Source organism: Varanus komodoensis, unplaced genomic scaffold (genome assembly GCF_004798865.1).
Source record: "Varanus komodoensis strain SLA01 unplaced genomic scaffold, ASM479886v1 scaffold9, whole genome shotgun sequence".
NCBI classification, from domain to species: Eukaryota; Metazoa; Chordata; class Lepidosauria; order Squamata; family Varanidae; genus Varanus; species Varanus komodoensis.
The window spans coordinates 8,864,100-8,885,038 of NW_025336598.1; positions in this window are offsets into that span (position 1 = coordinate 8,864,100).

Consider the following 20,939-nt stretch of genomic DNA (forward strand, 5'->3'; position numbering starts at 1 on the left):
AATGGCATGGCAGGCTGGATCCGACCCTCGGGCCATAGTTTGAGGACCTATGGCCTAGACTAACTCAGAACGAGAGCAAATGCTTTGGATACAAAAGGGCCCAGGTACAGTCCCCGAGTTCTCCAGGTAGAGCTAGGACGGATTGCCTGACTCCGTTAAGGTATCTTCCCCTGTTCTTAAACTAAACAAACAAAAGAGTTAAGGAACACATGGGCATATATGGCTGTTGAAAACAAAAGTTGCTGTTTGAAAGTGGGTTCCATTCTTCTAATTGAAATTAAACATGGGTGCTGAATCTGAAAAGATTGGAGGCTGGAGGTTTAAAACACTGGCAGTTCTTTTACATTAAAATGGGCCCAAAGAGTAGACTTTCCTTGAAAGTACCAAATGTGATTATGTGTAGGTACTGCCTTTTGTTTTAGAGAGCTGAGTGGTACCGGAGAAAGTAGGGAATTCTACATTAAATGCTCATTATTGAGCAAAACAAGAGACTCCTTTTTTCCAAAACACAGTGCAACCTGATAGAAGTCCTCCTGTGTTCAGAATGATGTGTTCTACTAAGAGTGCTTAGAGGTGCAGACTTGCTTGCATTTTGATAAACATTTCATTATATTTGCCTTTCCCTTACCTTCACTATGTTTATTTTTAGATTATTAATTTCATTTCTAGACTGGCCAGAGCTGTCTAGCTGGGTCCCAACAATTTATTTCCCTGTTCTTCGAACATGCTGGAACAAAAACAAAAATACTCCATTTAATTTCCATTTCCATTTCATTTCCATTTTAATTATCCTTAACACAAAATACATCTGCCTTTCTTATCTAGTCACCATAAACATTAATGAAGGTCACCATTTGCTACTTCTGGTTTTTTGTCTTTAGCCAGCAGAGTGCACTTGCCCCTCATATGGGCCATTTCCACAAAGGAGCCTGTGAAATAGTGTGAGCAGAGCACAGCAATAGCGGTGGCTTTGACTTCATTATGATAGCACTGTTTCCTGTTTTAGTAAATTGGGATGACGGTGTTTGGAACGTTCTGCATTTAGCAACATTCTGCCAAGAATTCTGCCTCCCAAGAGGACAATTCCTTTTATCAGCATTTCATGTATTATATGAAAAGGAAATGATACCTCCAAGTAGTGCCTTTCAGATCAAAGCAACAAAAAGTCCCTTCTATCATGTTAGCTTAATATCTGAGGACAAATTTTCCCAACAGTGGAGTTCGGATTTTTATGTGCATCTTTAGATCAGGTGTGCACAGCCTGCAACCTTCACCCTTTCTCTGTACAGCACCCAGCCCGGAGAGGACCCGATTCGCTTTTCCTCACTGCAGTGGAAAAAACCCTGCTATTCCTTGCTTCTAGCAACAACAAAGCAGAAACAGTGGATTTCCCTTCTCCTCATGTCTACCCCTCTATCTCAAAGAGCAGACCACTAAAATGAATGGTAGGGAAGAAAATTGTGTGTGTGTCATTGTGTGCATGCACACACCTGTTAACATTCTAGTGAACACTGGGTGTGACCCTTGGAATCAAAAAGTTGGACATTCTTGCTTCAAACAGATCTGCCTTCTGCCTTCAAGCCCTACCTAGCACTATGATGATCCCAGGGGTTCTGTTTTGGGATACAAGTTTTCCCATCTTGAGACAAAGGTGTCAGGGACTGTATGATAAACCTCCTCACATAAGCATAATGCGTGCCTGATGTTAATGAAGATAGAGAAGCACACCAGTTAGATTACCTGATACTCTATCTCTTTTATGAGAGTTTTGTATTGCCACTGATTAACTGAAATGCAACATAAAGTCATAAGCAAGCTTTTGAAAGCTCAGGATTTCATCAGGTTGGATATTAAGACAATTGTTGGTAGGAAGAGGGGCGGGGGCAAACTAGGTAGTTGGCTGTATATGATCTTGCTGCCCCAAAATCTGTAATTCAGAATGGTCTTAAGGGGAGTCAACCCTGAGCATTAACATCTTCTTACGGTATCAGGTTCCATAAACTAGAGTCCAACAGCTGCATGAAGATTTTTCCTGTAACATGGTTCGGAGGAGTGGATGAAAGGTTCTGTAACAGATAATGCATAATGAATCTAATTAAGTGGACTGGAATCTATGAAAGCATAAGACATTATAACATTCCTCAGTCTCTAGGTTTGCCATACAACTCATTCATACAGCATTAAGATTTCACATCTGTATTCTAGCACTCTAGTCTCAGTAGCAAAAGGGAATGGAAATGTTTTCCTGAAAGAGCATCCCAGACTGTTCCTTCCCACTTCTACCACTACATTGTTTTTCTTTCTTGTATTAAAGAGAAGTCCATTCCCTCAAGAGATGCTGCCCAGCTCTTTTCTTACCCCATAGCTTGGATTCATATTCCAGAGTACCTGTTTGAGGTCCTCTCTCTTACTTCCTTCAGACCCTGCTCAAAACCTGCCTATCAGTGAAGCCTTTGACACATCAGCATTTTTCCATGCTGTACTGTAACTATGTATGTAAAATGGCCTAAGTACATGTAGCTGATATAATCACCCCTTGCCTCCCATTCTTCTAATGCATCCTTTCTCAACCTGAGACACATACCTGCTCCTTCTATAAGGAAATATTGCTAGAGAAGGTGGGCAAAAGTGTTGAACACCACTTGAAGATCTTTCCAGCAGAGACTCAAAAGTAGCCACTCTCCTTCTCTGGGGCTAAGTTTCTCATACTGTTGGACTACAGTTCCCATCATGCCTGACAATGTCGGCTGGAGACAATGGGTCCTGTATTCCAGCAATGTCTGGAGGAAGAAAGCCTCAAGTGTAAATGGAATTAACTGGGGGCAGGGGGAGTGCTGGGTTTCCCATCCCCACTCTAAGCCCACCAAAGCAAAATGCAAAATGGTCCGTACTGCTTACAGCACATTTTAAGAGTCACAAAATGAGGCTGTCATCCCTGCATGAATATCTGGATCCTGCTAAGGATATTACATGAGTGAGTGTAAATAATGACACTTTTAAAAGCCCCAGTTTAGAATGCTGCCTGGTTCTGGCCCTGCTTGCACAAGCTGTAATTTTAAAGGCTCAAACCTTTTATTCAAAGTGACAGAAACCTACAAATTTTTATTGCTCTGCATTTAATAAAATTTACATTTACAAGCTGCCAGTTTGTAATGCTGAATAGCTTCTAGTTTAGAATGCTGAACACCAGGCTGGGGTGTACTCTAGGTTCATTACTGCCTACTTCTGCTTTTTTTTTCTTTTTCTTTTTCTCTTTTTTCTTTCTTTCTTTTTTTTATTCATGGAATAATCCTACAGCCCAAGGAGCTTTTTTGGTTGTTACTGTTATCTCTATTAATTCACCACTGGTACAAACACATCCATTGATATTGCAGAGAGGCCAGGAAAAGGAATTTATCATGCCCCCATAAAACAAGGCATAATTAAGAACTCCCCTTCTGCTTGTTTAACGTGCTAATATGAGAACATTAGGGCCAATGTCCCACCTAGGACTCAGTTTCTGCAGCTGTCTGGGTGTTTGTTAATTTACAGACTCAATTATGTGGAGTCCCTTAAATCCACAGCGGTGGTGGGTGGTAAGGTAGATGGTTAATGAAGAAAGGTAAGGTAGAAAACCACTTTAATGCCTGTTTTATATGCATCTTGGGTAACAGTTTCTTGAGAACAAAGATCAAAGATTGTAACTTTAGGAATTCTCTAGGTGAAAATAAATCTACATGGTATTAAGGCAAACCTAAAAATTACAAGATGGCTAATATCCTTTGGAATCTGCAGTTCATTCTGAAACAAAACATTAAGACAAATACTTGACTTTAAACAAACAAATAAATAACATGATGCCAGATTACCACACTAGGTCCTGCTTATTTCAGAAAGAAAGTCCAACCTACTGCTTTAAATATATCACATTAAAAGAAATTAGGAAAAAATATTCGTAATGCTAACTGGATCTGCCTGTATTATCTAATGGCTTCCCAGAGAAAATGAAAGAAAGACTGTTAAGACTTTACAAATGAGTAGGATCTACCCAAAGTTAACATTTAATTCCCATTGAATCCCATGGTATTCAAACATGTTGTAACTCTCCTGCTCAAAGTGAAAAGAGTTCTAGGCAGAGGAGTAAGTCACACCGAAGTCAATGAGACTAATGTCTATGTAGACACCTATAGAATTGCACTGTTAATTTAAGCCAGGTCAATTTCAAAAGACCATCTTTTAAGTATCCTCCAGAATGTAACACATACACAAAACCAAGAGACAGAAAATATTGGTTCCATGTCTTTCACTCCTTTACACCTTTTCAGAAAAAAAGTCATTTCAGCTTCACAAAGGGTAAAAGCGCACGAAATGTTTAACTTACAAAATACACATAATTTTACCCATTCCTACCGAACAGGTTCAGTCAAACCCCACACCTTTTTTGATTGTTTTGTTTTTAAGGACTACATCTGCCATGGTCTGTTTAAATGTGTTTGCTTTAAAGTGACCAGATACGAAGTACATCTTGTTTCCAAAAATTGCTTCTAGCAGATGAACGTGGTATAGCAGCAAGTTGCTTTCAGGACCCACTGATTTTAGTCGAAAAGTTAAGCATAGGCTCGTCTGAATTCCTCGGATCCCAACGATAACGATTTAGGCACCGACCTCAAACGTGCTGTGGGCCAGAGAGCGCCAGGTGTGGCAACCGCCACTCGTCTCTTGCTTTGCAAGCAACTCCGAAAGCAGCGAAGAGCCGCGGCTGGCCGATGAGCGCCCTCCAGCCCCGGCTGCTCCGGAGGGCCTGGCAGCCGCGATCCCACGCGTGTTTACTTGGAGGTAAGTGCCACGGGTACGCGATGGGGTGGGGATTCCTCTCACGCAAGGAAGCCTCCACGTTACTGAGCCTTGCGCCGAGGAAAGCCTCCGCTTGCCCTCTGTTAGCCAATCTCACATCAATGAAAATGCCTGAAATGCTGGGACGCGCGCCAAAGGCTTTCGCCTTCCAGTGTTGCGGTACAGCAGATAGCACTTAACCGCTTCGGTGGCTTCTGTCATATTCCTTCTCTTTGTTATTATGAATCACCACTTCGGAATCCCGGCTAGGAGCTCGCAGGGGAGCAAAAGCGAGATCGCCGAGCCGCCCCCCCCCCCCCCGTCCCCGCCCGGCAAGACTGCGGGGTGGCAGCGGCGGAGGCTTTTCCCGCCGGCCCGGCCGCCTCGACGAGACCCTGGGCACCGCTCGAGCCAGGAATGCGCTCACGTGACGGGAAAGAATGCGAAAACAGAGCGAAGGAGCAGGAGCAACAAACGATAAATCCCGCTTGTCAGCATGTCGGAGCTGGCACACTCCGGGCTACCGGGAGGCAGGCGGGCGGGCGGGCGGCCGGCCGCGGGCGGGCGGGCGGGCGCGGGAACAAGGCGCTTCTCTTTCGCCGCCCGGCGCCCTCCCCGCGCCGCCCGCCTCCGGGGAGCGCCGTCCGCGCCGAGGGAGCCGGCGCGCCCGCCGGGGCCTCCTCCCGGCTGTCCCCTGGCCCGGCATTTCCTCCTCGCCGCTCCCGAGGCCGATCTGAGAGAGAGCAAGCGGGGCTCGTCCCGCGGGGAGGGGGAAGGGGCGCGTCGGCGGGACGGCCCGGGGAAAGGCGGCGGCGGCGGCGGGTGGGAGAGAGAGTCCGGAGTAGATCCTGCGCGGGCCATGAATGCCCACGCCCGCAGCCCGCCTGGCACAGGTGGCGGGCGCGCCGCTTGCGCTTGGCAAGGGCAGGGTCCGGGTCAAGGCTTTTCCGCCGCGGCCACTGCGCCGAAGCTCCCTTCCCCCAAGCATTCCTTTGTTTCTTCATCCCTTTCAGATGGACACGATCTCCCCCGGGGGAAACAGAGCTCCCTCGTGCAAAGAGACCTCCGGGCACGAAAACAATCGCGCCACTGTTGCATCCCGACACTCGCTCGCTGTCATCGCGGGCTGCCCCGAGTCGTCACGCCGGCTGCGGCGGCTTCACACAGCCGCGGAGGAGAGGAGAGGAGAGGCGGGCAGGGCTGGGTGTCCCGCGGACGCGGCGAGGGCAGCGCCGAGTCGTTCAGGCTCAGCTGTTTCTCTTCAAAGCACAGCGGGGACAATTATTGTTTTCTTTGTAGGTTACCGGCAAATTGCCGCGCAGACAACGTTACCCTGGCCCCTGAGGACAGGAACTGCATCTACGGGGCGGTGTTCGCATCCCCCTATTGTGCCGGCTGCGCTTAGCTGCTTCGGATTTCTCGTAGGGCACGGAAGGTGATGATCCCTGAGGGTTAACCATCGGTGCGCGCTCATTTGCGCCGTTTTCCAGAATCGCGACCCGGTGTCTGCTTTCGAAGGCAAGGTCCGTTGTGGGACTTCCGTACGGTGAAGCTCCTTTGGACTGCAGGCGAACCGTGCAAATCTGCGGAGGCAAGCCTGGCTGGTTGCAGTGGCATGCCTTCCCGTAAGTTTATGTAGGGTTTTAGCTTTAATGTACAGCTCTCCAAAAGCACCATCTGTCGGGACGTTCTCTTGCTCAAGCACCGTAGAAAATGCATGACGGCAAGAGAATGCCTGGCGCCTTGTCCTCCTGCTTCTTTTCAAATCTTAGGCAGCCTCCTTATTTTAGGCAGGGAGGCCTGACGTTGCTGGCTTCTCAGCCGGAATAAGAATCTCAAGGACATTGCTTCCTTTAAAAATCCGTTCCTGAACCTCTTCATATCCCAGGTAAGTTTCTCTTTCCAGGCAGGACGGAGTCAAAACCTGCAGTTCATTCACACCCGTTGTAAAATGCGCGTCTACCTTAACACGTCTGAGTGGAAGAGGCAACGGGGGTGAAGGGGGGCTAAGGTCATAAGCATCCATGCTGATCGAAGCCGGGATCTGTGTCTTTTACTCAAGAATGAGTCGTGTCCTTCCTCAAACGCATTCTCAGGTATTCAACCCGATCCACGAGACAGTTAATTCTGTAATGCAAGACACATTTAAAGTTCTAATGAAAACTGTGACACTTCCACTGAGCTCGCACAAGGTGGAGTTGCCCCTTACGGAAATACCGGGGATCCTGCGCTTAGCTTTCTTGGGCCAGACGGAAAGCAGGGAGACGCTGAATGTGCTTAGGATGGGCAGCTGAAACCTTGCCCGTTCGGCCGTGATCTCGACCACAACGTCCGTCCTTCTGAATCCCAACTCAACAGGCAGACGGAAGTGTACTGATTCCCAAGAAAACCTCCTCTTTGCGTCGATGGGAACATCCCAGCGGCGTGCGAGCTGTCACTCGATGTTACAATCACAGATCAGGGATGCGCGAGCCCATCGGGTGCGTTTCCCTTTCCCTTGCTTCTAACTTCGAAAAACGTTAGTTCTTGGTCTAAAGAAAATTCTCTTGAGGGACAGTCGGTGTTTGTGAAAGGAGCCAGCGCGTAGCCTTCGGGGTGAGATGCGGAAGCGATCGCGGCCTCCATCGGAACAAATCTGACGGGCGCCCTGTTTCTGAGACACGTTTTCCTGAAAGCGAAAGTCATCTGTTTAAGCGGGTTTAGGATCGGGGTGGGCTTTCTGGGTCAATCTGCCCAACGCCGAGTGCCTTCCTGGGGAGGGAGTCCCTTCTCTGAATCAAAATGTTGGATGGAAGGCTCAGCCCATCAGCCATCCCGCCGGGGTGCTGTGCAGCCAGCGGTTTGCACCGCTGGCGAAGCCCCCCCCCTCCTCCCTGTCGGCATCTCGAAGTTGAAAGGGGAAGAACATCGAAATAGCCTCTTGAAATATTTCGAATCCCGGGTGGAAAGGGATTAAACAGATCAACATAATCTTTCGCCGATTAGGCACCGTCTTTAGTAATCGGATCCGACTGGAGGCTGCGGGTCCTTCGGCGGCCAGCCGCCCGCCGTCAGGGGCCAAATGCATCCCTCGCCTTCTCCGCCCAGGGCAAGCCGCCCAGCCCGGAATACTCTCACTGAGGCCCCCGGAGCTCGCGGCCCCCCTGGTCTTTTGCAGCTGCCCCGTAAATTCGGTTGCCACTCTTCGCCATCTGTTTCAGCCGACCTCTTGCAGATGGAGGCAGGTGGGATGGGGTAACGATTTCGTTCTTTTACAGGTTCGAAAACTTTGCAGCGAAACCGAAAGTTAAGCTAAACTGAAGCGAAAATCCTTTCACGCTTGCTCGCCTCTGTCTGTCTGTCTGTCTGTCTGTCTGTCTGTCTGTCTGTCTGTTCTAGGAAAGGAGGTGCATTAACCGGTATGTGCCAATGTCACGGGCAGGGCAGACTCTGTGCGAGGGCATTTGAGCCAGGGCTTCTTGCATTTTCCTGATCCTCTCTGGGGCTACCCATTGCAGCTGCCCTTGAGCTGTCTCCAGGGCTCAGGGCCTCGGAAGAGTCGTAGCAGCGGAAATACCAGTAATACATCCCACCCTGCCGTTGAGGCTCAGGCTCCTGCAATCACTCAAAGTCGTAAAAGCAGTATTCTTGAAAGTGTTGGACGGGTAAATTCCCTAATACTGCTGCAGTTATTCCCTAATACTGGGTTAGGCAACACTGTTACAAAACACAATCGTTTATGACTATAAAGAATAACAGCACAATGCTTCTATTAGTGCTATTAATACTACTATCGTTGCTAGTAGTGTCATGAGTAGAAGAAAGGCAAACTTATGTGCCTCAGGCTTGCTTGCAGAATGTTTAACGGTTCATCAGGGCCAGCCACAAGCCAATTAAGGACAAGGAAAGGAAAGGATATGTTTCAAAGGGTGCAAAGGAGGCATTTGGTCCCTGAAACAGCTGACAATCTGGGAGCCCCAGAAAGGATGAAACAATGGGGCAAGGCGATGAGGCCAGGTTTCATTGCCTTGTCCCAATTCCAGCCTGTCTTCTGTGGGACTGGGGAAACTCCCATTGATTCCCCAGGATTGTGTGGAGGAAACAGCGGTTGATGGTTTCCTGCCCTGTGAGTAATCATTTCCCTTGCTGTGTTAACTGAGTGTTTTGCCTCTGTGCACTCATTCCTTTTTCTGAATCAAGTCAATGCTTCAAAGCAACAGCTCCAAAAACCATTCATGCAGTTTATGTACAAATGAAAGCAACTCAAGAGGTGTAAAGCAAGGGAGAACAAAATGGAGGCCTCACACTCAAAGCCCTCAATCCTGGACAGGCTCCTAAAGCCAGGAAGATGGGTCCAAAATCTACAGCCTCACCAGTCTGCCTCCCAAGCTAGCTGGGCCTGAAGGGCCAACCAAGGCAAAGGACACCATAGAGGAAAACCCCAACACCTCAAATTTCCTCAACGCCTTTGAGGAAATTTAGTTGGCAAAACAAAGCCAGGCTGCCAGCCACTGTCCCTCTGGAGGCAGCTGCTCTTTCAATTTAGAGAAGGAACCTGACCCTCAAACCACTTTAAAGCACAGGTGTGTGAAGCTTGCAACAGCACACTAGCCATCTTTGGGAAGAGGCCTTGATGGAACCCAGCCTCCCTTGGAGAGTTGCTGCCTTTAGGTGGCATAAATCCCTTGTCGAATTAAACAGGATCGGTTTGTCTTTTTGTGCCTGTCCACCTCTCAGTATGGCCTTCAGGGCAACCCCTTTTCTTTTGCCACATTCTTTCTTTTCACACAATGTCCATTCATGAACATGGAAAACTCTGGCATAAAGAGAAGGGACAGAGAACAGGGCATGCCCCATACTCCTAGACAGAGATTGCCCCAGTTCATCCCCCCACTTATTTGGTGACATGACCATTTGTCATCCAGAGTTTATATGTGTACCTTAAAACAGCTCCTGTTCAGGAACAGCACCTGTATGAGAACTGTTTAAGGCCAACAGAGTGGACAGGAAGAGGTGAAATGGGGTTATTAGAAGGCTGCTCATTTGCTGATCAAGGGCCCTGTCCCCAGTAGCAATGGGGTAAGGAAGCCAGAGACCACAGCCCCATCCAAAGTGGTTACAAATGTAGAAAACTTCCTTCCTTCTTCAATGCATTAGAATTTTGTAACTTGAAGTAATGTATGTGATTTTCCTCCTGTCTCCTCATCTTTTTTTCCCTTTTACATCATAATCATGAGGGCAAGGGCTGCCTTGTTTTGTACTAATCTGAAGCCACTCTAGCAACTTTTTTCTGCTGAAAAGCAGGACAAAAACACGTTAAATAAATAAGACATGTATTCTTCAGAAGTTCTTTACAGCTGCATGAAGAGGCTCTGGAATAAGCTCCACTAAACAGCAAGTAAACATGCAGAAGAGCGGGGTCCAAACATATTCTAAAAAATCAAGTTCACACCACAGAAGAACATTTGAATTGCCTTGCTGGATCAGAAGAAGGTTGCATTCAATCCATTGCTCTGATTTCCAGAGTGGCAGCTCACAGGCAGGCCATGAAGATCCTGGTGTCCTTCTGAGGCCTTTCCGGGGTCCTTCCGAAAGGTCCCCAATGACAGCTCCACCCCCTTTGCATCTGCCTTCAGCAGGACCCACACAGGAGTGTGCAGAGTCATGACAACCCTGAGCTCACTGGCAAGCTCCAGCTTTAGGAGGATCCTGTCCAGCAACCTCGGTTAACAGCTGCCCATTGCTCTCTCTCCTCTGGATGGATTGAGCCCTTTCCAAAAGGCTGTCCGGGCTATTAGACCCCTCATCTCACTTAATAGAGATTATTTTTTCCTGAGCTATCAGAAGTAAGCAAAATGGAAGTTGATTTTACTGAGTATAGTGCAGGAAATGTACTCTGCAGATGGTCAGAAACACACTCTTCCAGTCCGTGGAAGGTGCACAGATGAAATCGCTGCCTTGTGGAGGCTGGACCCACGTTGAGTGCCAGGGCACCCCAGGGCTGGGGGCAATTCCTTGGCCTGAGCCAAGGCTGCGGAATGCGACGACCCTTCCTGTTTGGCGAAGCAGACATATGGCACACGGCTTTAGGTGTCAACGAGCAGCGGCACCGAATTAGAGCTGGTAATTGTCCGTCATTAAGGGTCTGAAATGCAATCTGTCACAACAACTGGAACATGTCTGGGCGGGCAGCGAAAATAATCGGAATGATTAGCGCTCATTATGGATGTCAAGCCGAGTCCATGAAGCTGGAGGCGCAAATTAGCCTTGACGTGAGAATCCAAATGCCAAACCAAAGACGAGTCTTTGGAGGGGGAAAGAGGTGGCGATGGGGAGAGCTGGGGATGACAGCACCTGATTTCTACTGAGCTGCGGGGGGGCGCAATGCTTCCCTCAAAGCCCCACCCCCTGGCATAGAAGTTCCCCTGGAACACTTGCACTGGCAAAATGATTAAGAATAAAGTGGTTAACTATGCCTCGGAGCATAAGCAAAGAACCTTTCTCCACAGAGCAACCACTCACTAGGAACAAAAGTTCACTGCTTGGGTTTGAAGGTGTTAATAATTGCAATTAATTACTAATGTTAATGATATCTCATAGGTTCCAGGGCTGGGTGCCTCTGAACATATGCAAATAACCCTCCCAAGCAACAACAGCTATTACCAGTATAATTAGCCAACACAATTAGAGGATAAACAAGTTTTCCCAGTGAGTCTCAATCACTGGGAATAGGCTGTATATTAACAATAACAATACTGTTTGTAAGCTATTCTTGTTCTCCTGGCCAGGAAGTTGTCGCTGCTATGTAAATTGTCCAAAGCTCAGCGTTAACTAACCAATAGTATTTCATGTGTTTTCATTTATTTAGGATGCAATCCAGTGCATGTTCAGACAGAGAAAAGGCCTACAACTGGCTGGGGCATCCTCTATCTAAACATGAATAAGACTGTCCCTTTAATTACATTTCGCTTCCATTGTTCCTCCAAGGCTTTCAGGTTGGCCTATGAGGTTCTTCATCTAACCATTCATTTTATCCTCAGAACATCCTTTGCAAGGTATTCTGGGAGAGGAGAACTGGCCCAAGGTCTGGCAGGGAACTATGGGGCTGAGGTTCTAATGACCTGCACTTGAATCCTCCTGTTTTTAATCCTGCACTGTAACCACTACACCACACTGCCCTGCTGTTATTATCTGTTTATTGTTCATGAAGCTCTGTTGATTGACATTGCTGGCCTTGTTAGTAGTGGTACAGGCTCCTTGGAGATCAATCACCCATTCTGTTCTTTTGTCTTTTCAATAGAAAAGATTTTTGAAGAGCCAAAAATCACAGACCAAGTTTGTTCTGGGGTAAGAGTCTGGCTTTGCTGGATCCATCTAATCTAGTGAATTGCGACTCAGAGGAGAGAATGAGCTTCTTCATTTCCAACTCCTGGTATTTAGAGGTGGCTTTCTGTCCCCTTTTTCTGTCCCATTCATGGAATTCATAGATTCCCTTCCAGGAATCCTTCTTTCTGATAATGTGACCCCAGGGAAATAGGGCAGCTACTGTGTGGAAGGGCAACCCCTGCCAAATTTTGCCCCAAAGCCAGCTTCTACTGTCCTTCTCCTCTTGCTCCTGCTAGTGGGGGAGTGGAAGGGAAGGCTGGAGAAAGAAATCTGAAGGTCATCCCTAACCAGAATCAGGGGCACCACCCAATGTCACCCCAGGATGGAACACAGGAAGGGTGCAAAAGTTGTGTCCCATTGCAAATGTACTTTCCACTGGTCCTCAAGGCAGCCATTTCCACCTCTTATTTAATTTTTAAAAACTGGAAGTAGTTTGAAAGGCATCTTGGGACGCATAAGCATGGCCAGTGTTTTCACTCTGACCCAGGGCACCATCCAGCCCACATGCGAGCAGCCTTGATTTAACCTCTTGTTTTTTACTTGAACACGGCTGTCATTTGGGCATTTGGGAGGGACGAGTCCCGGGGAGGCTGCAGGGATCAGCACTGCGGTTCTCACACAGTCCTTAAGCTGATGGGTGGTGCCTTGAGAAGCAACTTCCGTTGCATTCAGTGACACTCACTCCCAGGAGCCTCCCCTCTGGCCCTTTGCACAGGATCCAGTCCCACTCCATGCAGCAGGATGGATGGATGTGCGGTATTTGGGTCGCACGAGCCCCAGTGATGACACATGGGACGGCAACTGCATACACGTAAAGAGCAACATACACACGTGCGTGGTTCCCAAATAGTGGCAAGGCGAGGGGATTAGGTGGTCAGTCCCATCGGCCCTGGGACACGCAGAGATGTCAGAAAAAGGCTCTGTGAAGAATAGTTATTTACTGGGAGGAATGAGGAAGCACCATTGAATTCAGCACATGCACAAGCTTGTGAGGGGAGGGGGGAGGGGGCTTTAAGTCGTATTTGTTCGGTGGAAATGATCGACCCTGGACCAAGCTGGATCTGTTTGGCTCTCCTTGAAATACGCTTTGCTGCGCCCGCAAAGCTTTTCGGTATAAATGGAATTTGAAACTGGTGCTAAGGATCAGAGGGAATCCCTTTGTTAAATTCAGGGTGAAATCCTCTGAGTGTTTACTTCTGAGTGAACTCATCACAACAGGCGCGACTTGCGAGTAGAAGCGGGCAGTGAAGCGGGCGGGACCTCCTTGGACTAATTGTGTAAGGAAATGTGCAATTCGGAGTGCAAAGATCGGCTCGGCTCGGCTCGGCTCGAGGAGCTAGCCGGCTCCGCACGGTTTCATTGGAAAAGTGAATCTAATGGGGACCCCAGGAGTTGCAGTATGTTAAGGGTTTCTGGCTTTTCCACGAGCATCTCCCCTCGCCGCCTTTTCAGCGAAGTCGATCAGCGGGACTTCCTTGGCATAAAAGTCCGGGTGGGAGGGCTATTTTGTAAGACAAATATTTCAGTCTTTTTAATTGCAGCTCTTCCAAACTGAAATAGCTTTTCCGTCGTAAAAACTCAAGATGGGCCTTCGCTTTGATTTCGGTGGGGGATAACAGCAAGGTCGGAGAGCTGGGGGCAGCTGCGGGTTTGAAAATTATCGCTATAAACATTGGCCTTTCAGGCGTGCAGCGGGATCCTAAGCAGGTTTATTCAGAAGTCGATGCCACTGGTTGAAGCTGAACTTACTCCCTAATAACAATGCTGAACAGTCGTTCATTACACAGCAGCCAAACGCACGCCAGCCAGCTGCATTTCTAGAACTAGCAAGAGAAAGAGGGTGCAACGCCTTGCATCTTTCGCTAGAAAAAAAGGTCCTCCAACCCTCAGCATTGCCCAGCTGTGGCACCCTTAGCTTTTTAACTAGCGCATCAAAACGCCCGCGTGGGCCACGACCCTGCAAAACACGCCGCTCTTCCCCGCATATTGGGAACAGAGGCTGAAAACCTGGCTCAGCTGAAGCCAGGAGGATAGCGAATTCAAGGCTGCGACTGCGGGACTTCCTTGCCTCTTACGCCAGTTCATAGCAGTGATGAGGATGCTTATCGTAAGGTTGTGCTCAAACATGTTTTTAAGAAAATAAAATGTTTTCCAGGACAGGGGACAATGTGGGCGTTCTTTGCTGAGCTGCTGTTTTCTCACCATAGAGAAGTCCGGCGTTTTTTCTTAATATGCAGACCCAGAACCCCTAAGCTATTTCACCTGAGTAAGCCCCATGGTTATGCATGAACCCTCAGTTCCAAAAAGGAGGAGTGTTATTCTTGAAATGAGTCCGATTGTCTTTCCAGGAATTGTTTTCCTGTACGCAGATCTCCTGCAAGGCAGGTTTGATGGAGGGAAAGGGAAGACACGCTCTGGACTGTGCGCCCCGCGTGACTCGGATCCGGGTGGTAAATCGCTTTAAAGCGAAGCCTAAGTGAGTACAGTCCCATCAACTACCCTGAGGCAGGTAATTCCAGCCGAAAAGTGTTCCCCTTTGCCCTTTGTTTAAAATAGTTACCAGTCCCGTATAAAAGGACCAGGAGTGGATCAGTCGATGGCAACCAACCCGCAGCTCCACTGATCCAAGAGCAAGAATGCCCCTGGCAAGGGAACCTCTGGTCTGCCAGCGTCCAAAGGAGCTGCTTCGGGGTTCCTCACTTTCGTGTTGGTTTCACCTGGTGCCAAGCGCATTCCGAAGAAACGGGACGTACTGCTACGGGCGGGTGTACAAAGAAATCTTAGCTAAGGACGAGGGTCCTGAAGCTCAAGAACGAGAATTTAGGGCTGAGGGAGGCCTTGGGCGTTTTGAGAGTCTGTCTTCCCTTCCCTTTTCTGCTTTTGGGTGGCAGTGCTGGTTCCTTTTCCATTTTCAAAAGCATTGTATTGGCGTAAGAAAGAGGAGGAATCATAACTGGGCTAACTTGGGAGAAACCACGCTTACGAACTAGCTTCAGGTCTAACATCTTCCAATCCCCCCCCGCAGTATTTAACATCTTTGTAGGAGCAAATTCATCAGGAAGTTCTCCATCGTAATCCCTGTGAAAGAAAAGATGTTTCGGTGGGTATCGCTCAACAGAGTTTCCCGATGCAAGACAGTGTAAATGATCGACTATGTTGTAATATCCAGGGTATGTATGCATATTGCAGTGCAAAACAAGTAAGGGGCAAATAAGCAGCAATAGTCTGTGAGTAAAATAAATCCCATGAAATGAAACAAAGGATCCACTTATAATCAGGTAGATGCCGAAGCTGAGGGGACCTGCGACTCTTTCTAATTTGCTCTCCTAAAGCATAAATTAATCCGGCGGAGATCCATGCATATAGGATCCAGACATAAGAAAATAAGAGCTCACTTTTCTCTGCACCCCGATCCTAAACCTGTGGATTTTCCTGCACACACGCTCGGGAACGAGCTGTAAAGAACTCGGGTTTCTTACTTAGAAGCAAGGTTCTGGCTTCTTTGTTACAATGAATCCGCAGGGGAAGCCTAAAATTTCGCTTTTCTGGAGCGGAAATTGCATTGCTGTCTTGAAAAAAGGAGCCCACTGACAGACACCAGAGAATCCATGCAGTCGTTGAGGGCTGCCCAGGAGAATAAACGGCAGGCCTGGAGCTCTTTACTGGTTTTCAATCCGCCAGGATATTCTGAAGCATTGTGGTTGGCGAGCGATTTATCCTTCCTTTCCAAGGGAGTGAAGTTACCTTCTCAAATGCATTTACTTGGAAGGAAGTCCCATAAACATCACAGTTTACATGCGAGTAAAGGCGCTGCCAGGGCAGTGGACGCCACTCCTCCGAGAGAAGCCTCCCGGACTTTCTCCCGGGCGCAGAAGCGCGATCCGGCTCTCACCGAAGGCGCTAGGAAATGCTTGCTTCGCTTTCGAAGCACTTCGAAGCTGGCACAAGAAGCCCCCCTCCTCGTCCCAGGGTGTACCCTCGCTCCGCCTCGGTGGGCCCGAGGGGACAGCGGCGGATCCCCCTGCCGGCGCCCGCAAGCCCTGGCCCGCCCATGTCCCGCAACCCTGGCCCGCTGGCCGGTGGCTGCCGGCCTCGGCGGGGGGCCCCGCGGCCTGGGGGAAGCGCTCGCCCCTCGGACCCTGGCCGGGAGCAGCGCGGAGAGCCGCGTGCCGGCGGCCCGGCTGGCTCTGGCGACGCTCTGCGCTCCCCGTCGAGGCCAAGCTGTGCCCGGTTAGACCCGGCGTCGCTGGCGCCGAGGGCGCCCGGCTGCGTGGCCGTTTGAAAGCACGGCGGCGCCCGGCCGGCAAAGCGCTGCGGGGGGGCGGCCCTGGGGGGGGACTCCGTCTCCGAGGCTCGGGGCGCGCTGCTCCACCGGCCCTTGCCGGCCGGGCGCAGACTCGAGCGCCGCCGCCGCGAGCGGTCCAGAGCTGGGCCTGGCCGGCTGTCCGGGGCCCTGCCGCAGTCCGGCTGGCAGCGCCTCTCCATCCTCACCATATGGCCGAGCGGGACCTCCCGCGCCAGCCTTCTGGCTACGGCGTGGCCCTGGGCGGGCCGAGAGCGCCGTTTCATCCCCTTCTTGCTCCGTCGGTGCGACCATTTTTCCCTTGGGCGCCTCCGATCTCTTGCACCGTGCGCCGCTGCCCACATGATTTGGCACCGATACGTGCCCACGGACGTGTGGCAGCCAGTGCGGCGTTGTGGTTAGCGGGCTGGGTCCGTCACGGACCCAGACTAGCCCACCGCATCCGGTGGTTACGAAGATAAATGGGGAGGGGGCTAAGGTAAAATGGAGAGCCGCCTTGAGCTCTGCGGAGCAGATAAGGCACCCAAGCGGAGTGAGAGGTACGTTTGGAAAGGACTGCTTCTGACGTTACAGCCTGTTATTGGAAAGTCCGTGCACAGAACTGACAGAGGGCGCGGGGAGAAGGCAGCCAGCCGGGACTGCAATCGCGCAGTTCCTTGGGGAACGTCCCCTTGAGCCGGAGCGCTTACTCCGACTGGCCGGCCCGGAACTGAACGTCGGACGCCCGCCCAGCGACCTCAAGGGAGCTGTCAGCTTGCCCCAAACTCCAACCCAAAGTCACAATATCTGAAAGTCTTTTGAGGGGAGGAGGAGACCAAATCCCGGTTCCCAGGGTCTGCATCTCATTCTTTCCCGAGAAGCCGGAGAAAGGCTGACTCCAGAAGGACCCTGGGACTCAGTGAGGCGGCCCGACTTCCACTGAAGGGTAAACCATGGCGGGAGGGGGGAGAGGAGGGGCTCACGGAATACTCCTCCAGACAGAAAGGCAGGCAGGCAGGCAGCACTTAGAAGGCTGGGCTATCCAACCCTGCGGAGTCTTCCAGGATACGAGTTGCCACTTGGCAGTCTAAAGTGGTACAATCCAGATACCCGTGAGAATGAGATCAGCAGCTGCCCGAAAGTAACACTCGTGTTCTGCAGGTTGAAATCCTCTCGCCCAGCGTCCGCTGAGCCCAGTGAGACCCAGGCAGGTCCTGGATGGTGAGCGGCGCCCATGCTCCAACGCTCAGAAAGCGAGGCACCCACAGTGGAGCGGGGGGGGGGGGGGCGGAGTCGTGGGGCGGATAAATCAATGAAGCTTGGGAGGCGGGTGGCCCAGGAGCGGGGCTGCCCTCGGTTCCTTGTCCCCACGCTCTTCCTGTGGATCAGCTGAACGGGGCTGCAAGCAAATGCAGGAAGGCTCGGAGCCCCCACGTTGAACTTTGTTCTTCCCAGAAAGGATGTTTCCGATCACTCTTGCCAGGGTGGTGCGCGGGGGGGGGGGGGGGATCTGCCCCCCCACTGATTTTTTAAAAACAATTTTAAAAGGCTTTCCATTTTGTCTTCAAAAAGCCTCCCAAATAGATGAGCTGCCACCCTACTTTCTTGGTGAGCCCCAATAATTCATGTGACTATGAGCCTAGATCACTCCATAGGTTGTTTAGGATGATTTTCACAGATTTCAACACCGACAGGCGAGTGACCACAGTCCCCACCTCTGCCGCTTAGACAGAGTTGCCTGGCAGTAAGCCTCCTCGAAGTGCATTGAATATACTTGCAAAAGCTTTCCGCAAGCTTTCCCCAACCTGGTGACTCCCGAAAGCCTTGGCTTGCAGCTACCAGCAATGGAGGGTACCAGGTGGTTGAGGAAAAGTTCTTTAAATGTTTCGAATGCTCTGTGCCCCCGCAATTGTTTTTGAATAGATATAGCATTATGTAATATATACACACACACACACACACACTTGGAAATCAGTAGATAACTGGCATTTGGTCTTATGCAATATTGCATAAGCAATAAAACTTCAGCTGACTGAAATTATGGAGAGACTGTTTGGAAAGAACAACGAAAATTACAGCTAAGTAGTATTTCAAGACAAATAGCCAGCAATTGTGCTAACATTCATTTCGTAGTAGTTGACTATATCAGCTGGGCTTTCTTCTGAGTAAATGTGGAAGGGATCCGTCTCTGGGGGGCCTTAATTTGCACATTATGCATTGGGGCTAGCATATCTATTCATTCGAATCAAGAAATGAGGTTGTTCCTGGACTGAGTTGCTTCAGATTGCAGTTGCAGGAGCTGCACGTCAGAAGATGCCTGTGGCCGGCTGAGGCAGGGCTTCCATCGCTCGGCTTCCCCGCACTCTCGCTGCTTTCCTCTTTTTCAGCAGGAAAGCACTCAAACTTCTCTCTGCAGCCTGAAGCGATTCAGCCGATGGAGAGCGCTCTCACCTGATGCCGCTGCAAGAACGGCTTGGTCCGCGGAATCTCAATAAACGGAGTCCTCGCCACAGAGCTTGAAATGAGCTTTCCTCTGAAGCCCCATTCCTCTAGGAAGGGTCAAGCTCAGGCTGCGGACATTTTTGCTCCCCTTTTCCAGGATTCAGCCTCACTGAATTCAACAGGGCTTTCATCTGAGGAGGCCTGCATAAGACTGTACTGTTGAGAGACATTTTGCTCCCCGAGAAGAAAGCCACCCTGCCAGCCGCCTGGCAGCGTAGGTTCTTCTTGCAGACCAGGAGCGTGGGGACGCTGTTGGTGCCCCGACCAAAAGCCGATTTGCCAACTGTACATTACACATTCCTCCCTCTTACCTATTTTCAAAAGAGTCACTCTTGGAAGTTCACCCTAAGTGTCAGTCTTTAAAGCGGCGATCGTTGACCCTTCTGCTGCACCTCTGAGAAAGTCGCATGGAACGTAATGGGCCATAATTCTTGGTAGGCATTAGACTGATTGGGCTGGAAATATTTGAGCGGTGGGGTCTAACCAGGGAGGGAGCAGGGCAGGTAGTGAGCGCAAGAGCCCCACCAGGCTTAATAGGGCTTCTTCTTCGGCAAGCTGCTTTAGGACCGCACTCTTACTTTCCAAAGGGAATATGCAAAAGCTTCTTGAAGCTGATGCTTTGTAGGCAACCTCCATTGAGCTCTCGAGGAAGCCCTGATCCTGAACTCCGTAGTGGGCCTTCAATGGCAAAGAAAGGTACTTTGCATGCACTCAGAAGCACTTCTACGATATCATTGGTTTCTGGTTCTTTGAAGAAGGGGAAAGGATGCTGATAAGTGCGTGGCTAAAAAGGATGGACGGGGCAAGGGGTTGTTCCTGCCTGGCTGATGTGCACTGAATAAAAATTCAACGAAAAATGTCTTTACCGAAACATCTTTGCTGAAAAATGTTTGCAGAACATTAAAATTAATGGGAGCTTTGTCATCAGTTTGAATACGATTAGAACTGAGCTCCAAGGACTCGATCCTTAAAAGGAGGCCCAGCAGTCAGTGCTGCGGGGGGTCCGCTTGAAGGGGAGGTGCTTGGCGTGGCAGGGCCCCTAACCCCACCCATGGGGCCCACAATTTGGAGAGGGGAAGAGTAAGCACGGAAAATATCTCTATAAAAATGCAAGCATTTATTTTTAACATTTTACTCTGCTGTAAAGCCAAAAACCCTCCCAGAGATATTTACAAACAGGACAAGTTAAAACCAACATTTTATTAGGTTGGAAAAGAAACATTTTCTCCCTTCTTTTCTGGTTTTTGTTTTGCGTTTGCTGTTCTTTCCCTTCAAAAGCTTGCAAATACTTCCCATACTTTTTGATCATCAACCTGTTCTTCACTTCAGGCAAGTCAGTCAGCTCCCAAAGGGAATGGCTGCCAAACAAGCCTATTTAGGATTGCGGCCCTACTGCTGGATCCTGGATTACTTCAGAGTAAGTCCATCAAAGTTAATGAGATGACTCTCAGGGAAGCAAGTTTGCCTAGGCGACTGCAGGCGAACCCGGCCGTTCTTCAGGTAACCCCCACATTCACTAGGGACCCCGATAAGACCGGCGTCAAGGGCTGCCACTGAAGGCGCTTTCGAGGGTGTGCGTGACCGTGGGATTTCCAAAGGGATGGGCCTTCCCGCGCCACCAGCCTTTCCCCGCACGTGCTGCCCGAACCAGAAGGCTTCTCGCAGCACCGCTCCGAGACATACCCTTCCTCTTGCGTTCACTGCCTGCAGAAAGAGTCAGTCCTGCGGGACGCAGCGGGACCCACTTCCACGCGCGCTTACGACCGCGGGCTGCTCCCAGCAGGCAGGACTCTTGGCAAGAAAATTCCACTGCACAGAACAGAACCGACACGCGCAACTGGAAGGTTTCAGCAGGGCTGAAGAAAAGACCGAGTTTTACGAATAGAAAAATAAAACCCCTTAACTTCAGGCTGAAATTTTTCCTGCCCCGCCAAAGAAACCCACAGCCCAGTGAAGACAGAAAGCCTCAGAATGCTTG